General features: G+C 39.5%; 1 non-coding gene across 1 annotated transcript; it reads right to left on the bottom strand.

The window, feature by feature from the left end:
• Window positions 1-300: 300 nt before the first annotated feature.
• On the bottom strand, window positions 301-372 carry TRNAW-CCA (transfer RNA tryptophan (anticodon CCA)). Its single transcript has one exon. It is a non-coding gene; the product is annotated as a tRNA-Trp (tRNA).
• Between the last annotated feature and the right edge of the window lie 11,183 nt (window positions 373-11,555).

Consider the following 11,555-nt stretch of genomic DNA (forward strand, 5'->3'; position numbering starts at 1 on the left):
TGTATGTGAAGGTTAAAGGACATCAGAACAAAGCCTGGTGATTGCCAGAGGAGAGAGGGGTTGAGGGAGGAAAGAAATAGATGAGGAAGATTAAGAGGTACAAGCTTCCAGTTGCAAAATAAATGTGGAACAGGTATGACATATACAGTGTGGAGAATATAGTCAATAGTGAAGTGAAGATGTTCAGTCGTGTCCGACTCTTTGCGACCCCACGGACTGTAGCCTACCAGGCTTGTCAGTCCATGGGATTTTCCAGGCAAGAATACTGGAGTGGGTTGCCATTTCCTTCTCCAGGGGATCTTCCCAACCCAGGGATCAAACCTGGGTCTCCTGCATTGGAAGCAGATGCTTTACCCACTGAGCCACCAGGGAAGACCATGTTCTTTTAATATAGTCAATGGTTATGCTATATCTTTGCATACTAGGTCACTCAGTCATGTCTGACTCTTTAAACCCATAGACTGTAGCCTACCAGGCTCCTCTGTCCATGGGATTCTCCAGGCAAGAATACTGGAGTGGGTTGCCATTTCCTCCTCCAGGGGATTTTCCTGACCAAGGGATTAAACCTCCCTCTCTTGCATCTCCTTCATTAGCAGGCAAGTTCTTTACCACTAGCACCACCTGGGAAACCCATGTAATATCTTTGGATGCTGACATCTTTGGATGGCGATCAATTTGAAATGTATAGAACTGTGGAATCACTATGTTGAGTAATTGGAAGTGGACAAATAGGAGATGACGAGTGAACATTGACATTCTAGGAATCAGTGAACTAAGATGGACTGGAATGGGTGAATTTAACTCAGATGACCATTATATCTACTACTCTGGGCAGGAACCCCTTAGAAGAAATGGAGTAGGCATCATACTCAACAAAAGAGTCCAAAATGCAGTACTTGGATGTAATCTCATAAACGAAAGAATGACCTCTGATTGTTTCCAAGGCAAACCATTCAATATCACGGTAAACCAAGTCTATGCCCCGACCAGTAACGCTGAAGAAGCTGAAGTTTAACAGTTCTATGAAGACCTACAAGGCTTTCTAGAACTAACACCCAAAAAAGATATCCTTTTCATTATAGGGGACTGGAATGCAAAAGTAGGAAGTCAAGAAACACCTGAGGTAACAGGTAAATTTGGCATTGGAATACAGAATAAAGCAGGGCAAAGGCTAATAGAGTTTTGCCAAGAGAACTCACTGGTCATAACAAACACCCTCTTCCAACAACACAAGAGAAGACTCTACACACGTTCATCACCAGACGGTCAACACCGAAATCAGATTGATTATATTCTTTGTAGCCAAAGATGGAGAAGCTCTATACAGTCAGCAAAAACAAGACCAGGAGCTGACTGTGGCTCAGATCATGAACTCCTTATTGCCAAATTCAGACTTAAATTGAAGAAAGTGGAGAAAACCACTAGACTATTTAGGTATGACCTAAATCAAATCACTTATGACTATATGGTTGAAGTGAGAAATAGATTTAAGGGACCAGACCTGATAGAGTGCCTGATGAACTATGGACAGAGGCTCATGACACTGTACAGGAAACAGGAATCAAGACCATTCCCAAGAAAAAGAAATGCAAAGAAAAAAAAAAAGCAAAATGGCTGTCTGAGGAGGCCTTACAAATAGCTGTGAAAAGAAGGGAAGTGAAAAGCAAAGGAGAGAAGGAAAGATCTACCCATTTGAATGCAGAGTTCCAAAGAATAGCAAGGAGAGATAAGAAAGCCTTCCTCGGTGATCAATGCAAAGAAATAGAGGAAAACAATAGAATGGGAAAGACTAGAGATCTCTTCAAGAAAATGAGATACCAAGAGAACATTTCATGCAAAAATGGGCTCAATAAAGGAAAGAAATGGTATGGATCTAACAGAAGCAGAAGATATTAAGAAGAGTTGGCAAGAATACACAGAAGAATTGTACAAAAAAGATCTTCAGGACCCAGACAATCACATGCTGTGATCACTCACCTAGAGCCAGACATCCTGGAACATGAAGTCAAATGGGCCTTAGAAAGCATCACTACGAACAAAGCTAGTGGAGGTGATGAATTCCAGTTGAGCTATTTCAAATCCTGAAAGATGATGCTGTGAAAGTGTTGCACTCAATATGCCAGCAAATTTGGAAAACTCAGAGGTGGCCACAAGACTGGAAAAGGTCAATTTTCATTTCAATTCCAAAGAAAGGCAATGCCAAAGAATGCTCAAACTACCGCACAATTGCACTCATCTCACACACTAGTAAAATAATGCTTAAAATTCTCCTAGCCAGGCTTCAGCAATACGTGAACCGTGAACTTCCAGATGTTCAAGCTGGTTTTAGAAAAGGCAGAGGAACCAGAGATCAAATTTCCAACATCTGCTGGATCATTGAAAAAGCAAGAGAGTTCCAGAAAAACATCTATTTCTGCTTTATTGACTATGCCAAAGCCTTTCACTGTGTGGATCACAATAAACTGTGGAAAATTCTGAAAGAGATGGGAATACCAGACCACCTGACCTGCCTCTTGAGAAACCTGTATGCTGGTCAAGAAGCAAGAGTCAGAACTGGACATGGAACAACAGACTGGTTCCAAATAGGAAAAGGAGTACGTCAAGGCTGTATATTGTCACCCTGCTTATTTAACTTATATACAGAGTATATCATGAGAAACACTGGGCTGGAGGAAGCACAAGCTGGATTCAAGATCGCCAGGAGAAATATCAATAACCTCAGATATGCAGATGATACCACTCTTATGGCAGAAAGTGAAGAACTAAAGAGTCTCTTGATGAAAGTGAAAGAAGAGAGTGAAAAAATTGGCTTAAAGCTCAACATTCAGAAAACGAAGATCATGGCATCTGGTCCCATCACTTCATGGGAAATAGATGGGGAAACAGTGTCAGACTTTATTTTTCTGGGCTCCAAAATCACTGCAGATGGTGATTGCAGCCATGAAATTAAAAGACGCTTATTCCTTGGAAGAAAAGTTTTGACCAGCCTAGACAGCATATTGAAAAATAGAGACATTGCTTTGTCAACAAAGTTCCATCTAGTCAAGGCTATGGTTTTTCCTATGGTCATGTATGGATATGAGAGTTGGACTATAAAGAAAGGTGAGCACCCTTCAAAGAAATGATGCTTTTGAATTGTGATGTTGGAGAAGACTCTTGAGATTCCCTTGAACTGCAAGGAGATTCAACCAGTCCATCCTAAAGGAGATCAGTCCTGGGTGTTCATTGGAAGGACTGATGTTGAAGCTGAAACTCCAATACTTTGGCCACCTGATACAAAGTGTTGACTCATTTGAAAAGACCCTGATGCTGGGAAAGATTGAGTGCAGGAGGAGGAGGGGACGACAGAGGATGAGATGATTGGATGGCATCACCGACTCAATGGACATGGGTTTGCGTGAACTCCAGGAGTTGGTGTGCAGGGAGGCCTGGCGTGCTGTGGTTCATGTGGTTGCAAAGAGTTGGACATGACTGAGTGACTGAATGGAACTGATGTTGAACAACAGGAACTAACAGTGTTATAGGTCAATTATACTTCAAAAACTAACAAACAGACCCATAGAAAAATGATCAGATTTGTGGTTACCAGAGGTGAAGTCTGGAAGGAGGGAACGGAATTGGATGAAAGCAATCAAAAGCTACAAACTCCCAGGTATAGTAAGTACTAGAGATGTAATGCACAACATGATAAACATAATTAACACTGTGCTTAGTCATTCAGTCGTTGTCTGACTCTCTGACCCCATAGACTGTAGCCTGCTAGGCTCCTCTGTCCATGGGGATTCTCCAGGCAAGAATACTGGAGTAGGTTTCCATGCCCTCCTCTAAGGAATCTTCGCAACCCAGGGATGGAACCCACGTCTCCCGCATTGTGGACAGATTCTTTACCAACTAAGCCACCAGGGAAGCCCATAATTAACACTGCTGTATGTTATATATGAAAGTTGTTAAGAGAGCGAATCATAAGAGTTCTCATCACAAGGAAAAGTATTTTTTCTGTTTTTTAAAATTTTGTATCTATGAGATGATGAATGTTTATTAAACTTATTGTGATAATCATTTCATATGTAAGTCAAATCATTATGCTGTATACCTTCAACTTACACAGTGCTGTATGTCCATTATATCTCAATAAAACTGGAAGAAAAAACCCACAAATGCTGTAATCATCTAAGAACTGGGATAATCACTTATTCACTTGTTAAACATCCAAGGAAACCATGGGTTCTTTATATGCTTTAGTAAATTTCAATAGAAATGTGTCTGAAAGATGTAATGTGATTCAGAGACTTCCTTTTTAATAATGTGATTATAATGTACTTGTGCATATATTTTATAATATGTTAAGAAGAAATTAAAATGAGAAGGGAGATATAAAATAATTAATATAACTAGCAATTGAAACTAAAAATTAAGGCAACAATAAAATACCATTACTCTCTTATCATTAGCCACTAAAAAATATCTAGGTGTTGGCAAATATGTTTGGAAATACTGTTCTAATACATGACTTCTACTTAGAGAGTTAACTTGAAACAATATTCCAGGAAAAGAATGTTTATTAAAATATAGAAAAATTAATTTTCCCTTTGACATCATAATCCCAATCCTAGAAAGATATCTTAGGTAAACAAAGATGTCATCAAAATTAATATCTATGCATATAAATTTTATTATATATTTAAATTAGAAATTACAAGTAAACTACAATTTAAACAACTGAACTGTTAAGTAATGATAAACCCATACAAATACATATTATGTGGGCATTAGAAGTCAAGTTTAAAAAAAATAGCATGGGAAGTGCTCACAATGTAACATTAAATAAAAAAAGATAAAGAGATCTGTATACGGGAAGTGCTCACAATGTAACATTAAATAAATAAAGATAAAGAGATCTATATGCATAGAATAGCAGAGATTATATTTAGTTGTGTGTAGTAGGACATGGACTAGAGTAGGATATTCAAATAGCAGTTTTATTTTAACATATAACCAAAAACATATGGAAATAGGATCTCCAAACCTTGTGCATTATGTCTACAATGTCATCAGTTTCCCAGGTTTCTTCTTCTATCTTTCCATTATACCATATTTAGCTTGTGGATTTTGTCCTCATATTTGTCACCTCATGGTCACAAAGTGGCTCTCCACATTCATGCTCACAAGCATGCTCCATGCCAGAAAAAGAAAAAGGAAATAGCAAGGGGAACCTCGTACTGCCTATATCAAGCAAGCAAATGCTACCAGAACCTTCAGCAAACTTTTCCTTACATTTCATTCATCGAGATTGTCATCTGGTTACTCTTAACTTAAAGCAACACTGGAAAACATGGGTTTTTAGCTGGAAACATTACTATACAGGACAGTATTGGATTTCTTTAGTAAGGAAGATGGAGAAAATACATATTGAACTACCAGTAGGATGTGTTATATCTATTCTAATATAGTAAAATAATAATAATAATAACACTAGCAGTCACCCCCTTATTCTCTTGCCCACACAAAAGAGAAAATGAAAGTGAAAGTCACTCAGTCATGTCTGACTCTTTGCGACCCCATGGACATGGAATTCTCCAGGCCAGAATAGTGGAGTGGGTAGCCTTTCCTTTCTCCAGGGGATCTTCCTAACCCAGGGATCGAACCCAGGTCTCATGCATTTCAGGCAGATTCTTTACCAGCTGAGCCACCAGGGAAACACAGGAATACTGGCATGGGTAGCTTCGCTGGTGGCTCAGATGGTAAAGAACCGCCTGCAATGCAGGAGATCTGGGTTCAATCAATGGGTTGGGAAGACTCCCCTGGAGAAGGGAAAGGCTACACAGTAGAGTATTCTGACCTAGTGAATTCCATGGACAGAGAAGCCTGGCAGGGTACAGTACATGGGGTCACAAAGAGTGGGACACGACTGTGTAACACAGAAGAGAGACACACTATATACCAAAATGTTTACAATGTTTGTATTTTAGTGGTAGGATTCCAGGTGTTTTTAAACTTAGTTTATAATTTTCTGTATTCCACAAATTGGCTATAGTGAACACATATTACTCTTGAAATCAGATAAACAGCAATCCTTAAACAAAAGTTTACAGGCATTTCATTGCTGCAATGGTTATAACAGACCTTGCAAAAAAAAAAAAAACAACACATAAGTATTCACGAATAGAGAGCTGGTTAAATAAATTAGTTCTAGAAGATCTTGTAGGTCTTCATAGAACAGTTCAACTTCAGCTTTTTCAGCATTATTGGTTGGGGAATAGAGTTGGATTACTGTGATATTGAATGGTTTGCCTTGGAAACAAACAGAGATCATTCTCTCATTTTTGAGATTGCATCCAAGTACTACATTTTGGACTCTTTTGTTGACTATGATGGCTACTCCATTTCTTCTGAGCGATCTTACCTACAATAGTAGATATAATGATCATCTGAGTTAAATTCACCCATTCCAGTCCATTTTAGTTTGCTGATTTTAAAATGTCAACATTCACTCTTGCCATCTCTTGTTTGACCACTTTTAATTTGCCTTGATTCACGGACCTAACATTCCAGGTTCCTATGCAATATTGCTCTTTACAGCATCAGACTTTACTTCCATCACCAGTCACATCCACGACTGGGTGTTGTTTTTGCTTTGGCTCTGTCTCTTCATTCTTTCTGGAGTTATTTCTCCACTGACCTCCAGTGGGCACCTACCGACCTGGGCAGTTCATTTTTCCTGTCCTATCTTTTTGCCTTTTCATACTGTTCATGGGGTTCTGAACACAAAAATACTGAAGTGGTTTGCCATTCCCTTCTCCAGTGGACCACGGTTTGTCAGAACTCTCCACCATGACCTGTCCATCTTGGGTGGCCCTACATGGTGTGGCTCATAGTTTCACTGAGTTAGACAAGGCTATGTGATCAGATTGGTTAGTTTTCTGTGATTGTGGTTTTCAGCTTGTCTGCTCTCTCATGGGGAAGTAAAAGAGGCTTACAGAAGCTTCCTGAAGGGGAAACTGGGTTTTATTCTGATGGGTGGGGGCCATGCTCAGTAAATCTTTACAAAGCTAGTGAAGGTGGTGGAATTCCAGTTGAGCTATTTCAGTCCTAAGAGATAATGCTGTGAAAGTGCTGGCCTCAATATGAAAGCAAGTTTGGAAAACTCAGCTGTGACCATAGGCCTGGAAAAGGTCAGTTTTCATTCCAATCCCAAAGAAAGGCAATGCCAAAGAATGCTCAAACTACCGCGCAATTGCCTTCATCTCACACACTGGCAAAGTAATGCTCAAAATTCTTCAAGCCAGGCCTCAGCAGTACATGAACCATGAACTTCCAGATGTTCAAGCTGGATTTGAAAAGGCAGAGTAACCAGAGATCAAATTTCCAACATCCGTGCGTGGATCATCAAAAAAGCAAGAGAGTTCCAGAAAAACATCTATTTCTGCTTTACTGATTATGCCAAAGCCTTTAACTGTGTGGATCACAACAAACTGTGGCAAATTCTTAAAGAGATGGGAGTGCCAGACCAGCTGACCTGCCTCCTGAGAAATCTGTATGCAGGTCAAGAAGCAACAGTTAGAACTGGACATGAAACAACAGAGTGGTTCCAAATTGGGAAAGGAGTACATCAAGGCTGTATATTTCACCCTGCTTATTTAACTTATATGCAGAGTACATCATGAGAAACGCTGGGCTGGAGGAAGCACAAACTGGAATCAAGATTGTTTGGGGAAATATCAACAGCCTCAGATATGCAGATGACACCACCCTTATGGTAGAAAGTGAAGAACTAAAGAGCTGCTTGATGAAAGTGAAATAAGAGTGAATTAGTTGGCTTAAAGCTCAACATTCAGAAAACTAAAGTCATGGCATCTGGTCCCATCACTTCATGGCAAATAGATGGTGAAACAGTGAGAGACTTTATTTTGGTGGGGGGGGGGGCTCAAAAGTCACTGCAGATAGTGACTGCAGCCATGAAATTAAGACATTTGCTCCTTGGAAGAAAAGTTATGACCAAACTATACAGCTTATTGAAAAGCAGAGACATTACTTTGCCAAAAAGGTCCATCTAGTCAAAGCTATGGTTTTTCCACTAGTCATGTATGGATGTGAGAGTTTGACTATAAAGAAAACTGAGCACCGAAGAATCGATGCTTTTGAACTCTGGTGTTGGAGAAGACTCTTGAGAGTCCCTTGGACAGCAAGGAGAACCAACCAGTCCACCCTAAAGGAAATAAGTCCTGAATATTCATTGGAAGGCCTGATGTTGAAGCTGAAAGTCCAATACTTTGGCCACCTGATGCGAAGAGGTGACTCATTTGAAAAGACCCTGATGCTGGGAAAGATTGAAGGCGGGAGGAGAAGGCGACAACAGAGAATGAGATGGTTGGATGGCATTACCAACTCAATGGATATGAGTTTGAGTACACTCTGGTGTTGGTGATGGACAGGGAGGCCTGACATGCTGCAGTCCATGGGGTTACAAAGAGTCAGATACAACTGAGCAACTGAATAAACTGACTAAGTAAACTATGGTATGTTCATTCAATGTGACATTATAAAAGCTTAAAAAACAAAGTACATGTAAATGTACTGACATATAAAATCTTCACATGAAGTGAAATAAAGCAAGTTTCAGAACACCATGGTCCTATTTATTCTCTTAAAATATAGAGAAATTTGGACAAGACAGATATAAGCATTGAAGGAGATCTGCAAGATTATTTTCAAAACTATTATCAGTTTTCTTGGGGGAGCAACATTGAGGGAAGGGAGTGTTCTTTCTTTTTATTAAGGTATACCTGACATATCAGTTCAGTTCAGTTGCTCAGTCATGTCTGACTCTTTGCCACCCCATGGACTGGAGCACACCAGGCCTCCCTGATCATTACTAATTCCTGGAGCTTGTTCAAACTCATGTCCATCGAGTCAATGATCCCATCCAACCATCTCATACTCTGTTGTCCCCTTCTCCTCCTGCCTTCAATCTTTCCCAGCATCAGGGTCTTTTCCAATGAGTCAGTTCTTCCTATCAGGTGGCCAAAGTATTGGAGTTTCAGCTTCAGCCTCAGTCCTTCCAATGAATATTCAGGACTGATTTCCTTTAGGATGGACTTGTTTGATCTCCTTGTAGTCTAAGGGACTCTTAAGAGTCTTCTCCAACACCATTGACATATAGTATTATATTAGTTTCATGTGTCTAACATAGTGATTCAATATTTTTATACATTATGAAATAATCATCACTATAAGTCCAGTTACCATCCATCAGCATATAAAGTTATTACCATATTATTGACTATGTCCCCTATGTGTACATTACATCCCCATGACTTATTTTATAACTGAAAGTTTGTATATCTTAACTCCCTTAACCTATATTGTGCATCCTCCAACTCTCCTCTTCTCTGACGACCACTAGTTCTATATATGTGAGTCTGTTTCTGTTCTGTTTTGTTTGTTCTTTTGTTTTTCAGATTTCGCATATGAGTGAAATTATATGGTATTTGTCTCTCTCTGTCTGACTTACTATTTAACTTAGCATTATACCTTCAAAAATACATCCATATTGTCACAAATGGCAAGGTTTCCACTTTTATGGCTGAGACATATTCCATTATACACACTGTTACACACACATAGCACGACTTCTTTATCCATTCACCTATGGATGGACACTTAGGTTGCTCCCATATCTTGGCTATTGTAAGTGGTACTACAATGAAAGAAGGGGTACATAATCTTTTTGAACTAGCATTTTTGTTTTCCACTCATAAATAGAAGTAGAATTGCTAAATCATATGTTCACTCTATTTTTAGTTTTGTGAGGAATCTCCATAATGTTTTCCATAGTGACTGTACCAGTTTACATTCCCACCAACAGTGCACAAGGATTCCTTTTTCTAGAGGGAAAGGAGTATTCTCTATTATTTTAAAAACTGATATTTTTGTTATTAACAGAACTCTTTTGTTAACAAGAATATAATGTTTATTGTTTCATCTAAAGATATTCAAAAGAAACAAAAAATTTAAACTGGTCCAATAAACGGTTGTGGAGTAAGGCTTTAAAGTTCTGGTTTGGGACAAGAACCTTTGCTGGTATAGCAAAGTATGAGATGTTGCCCTCCACAAGTTCAGAAATTTGCTGCTGAATAGCTGAGATGATATAACGTATGTATAATCAGTGAGGAAAGGGACTGGAGACCCTAGCAGCATAGGAAGTGTGATAGCAGACCAAAAGATGGATTGCATTCGAAAAGCACTGCAAGCTTTAAACACTCTAAGGCAAGCCTTCAGGAAGCAACATTTAGACCCTTGTACTTGGTGGTCTTGGATATCACATGAATATTTGCTTCAGCTCTTGATTGCCAAAAAAGCTTCTATTGGAGTTGTACAAGCTGTTTATAGCTTTTTACAGGCTATCTTTCTTTCTCAGAAGATAGTGACAGATGACATTTTGGAGCACAAGGCACATGGTCCCTGTTCTCTTTCTGTAATCAGAAGGCCTATTATTACTCCTCAGATACAGCTGCAATCTTAATGTACATGTCACAGGAAAAGCTCATGATCGGGGGAATTGGGACCATGGTTCCAAAAAGAGGAATTTTTTCCCACTCCTCGAGTGTAAAGATGCCTGAGAAGCCGAAGAATGCCAGATAACATAAAATGCATAAAAGCTACTGTTGGGGGATGGTTCTGGGGAAAAAATCTCCAACTAAAAACACTGAACTTTTAGCATTTCTGCCAAACTAGCTCTGTGTTTTTTTTGCCTTTTTTTTTGGGGGGGGGTTGTGTTTTTTTGCTGCTTGTTTAAAACAAGCAGCTTCTACTTCCAAGACTGGACATTCTCCTTTTGGCAGCTCTATTTGTACTTCTGATTTATGTGGTTTGTTTAATTAAAAGTAGGAAGAATTTTCCTTCTCAAATTCTTTCCCACATTCTGATTCCCAATGTCTGGGCCTCAAGGATTTCTCCATCTGCTTCTTCTAATCTCCCACAGCAATCTAAAAGAGCCCCCCTTAGCTTCTTCCTATAATACTAGCCTGCAACGTGAGAGTGAGGAAAAAGTCTATTGTTTCAGTTTCTGTTTTCTTCTCTGTCCACCTCAGAATCATATAGGAAAATTAATAAATATATATGCAAAGTGAATAGGAAGCCATTAAAGATATAGGCAATGAAGTGTAAATTGTCCTAACATTATTTCTGTACACATTCTTTTGGAAATCATCTCAGGGCTTCTGGGACTGTAGTCAGTACTGAAACACCTTGCCTTTAGATTCAATAATAGGAATGAAAAATTCACAGCATGGAGTGGAAACACCAGCAAGGTGGATGCTTTTCTTTCTGTCTTGCAGGGCATGGCAGAGGACCTGTTCTTCTAGGATCACCTGAGAAAGATCAGTGGGGTCCTTGGAGTGGAGCTTCTCTACTGCTACCAGCAGCATGTGGCTACACACTTTGTCCTCCAGGCCACCATCTAGACCCACTACCTCTGGAAGAAAATGTTCTCCTACACAGGGTGTGTGCATGTGTGCTAAGTCCTTTCAGTCGTGTCCAACTCTTTGCAACCCCAT

This window comes from Ovis canadensis, chromosome X (assembly GCF_042477335.2).
Source record: "Ovis canadensis isolate MfBH-ARS-UI-01 breed Bighorn chromosome X, ARS-UI_OviCan_v2, whole genome shotgun sequence".
Taxonomy (NCBI): Eukaryota; Metazoa; Chordata; class Mammalia; order Artiodactyla; family Bovidae; genus Ovis; species Ovis canadensis.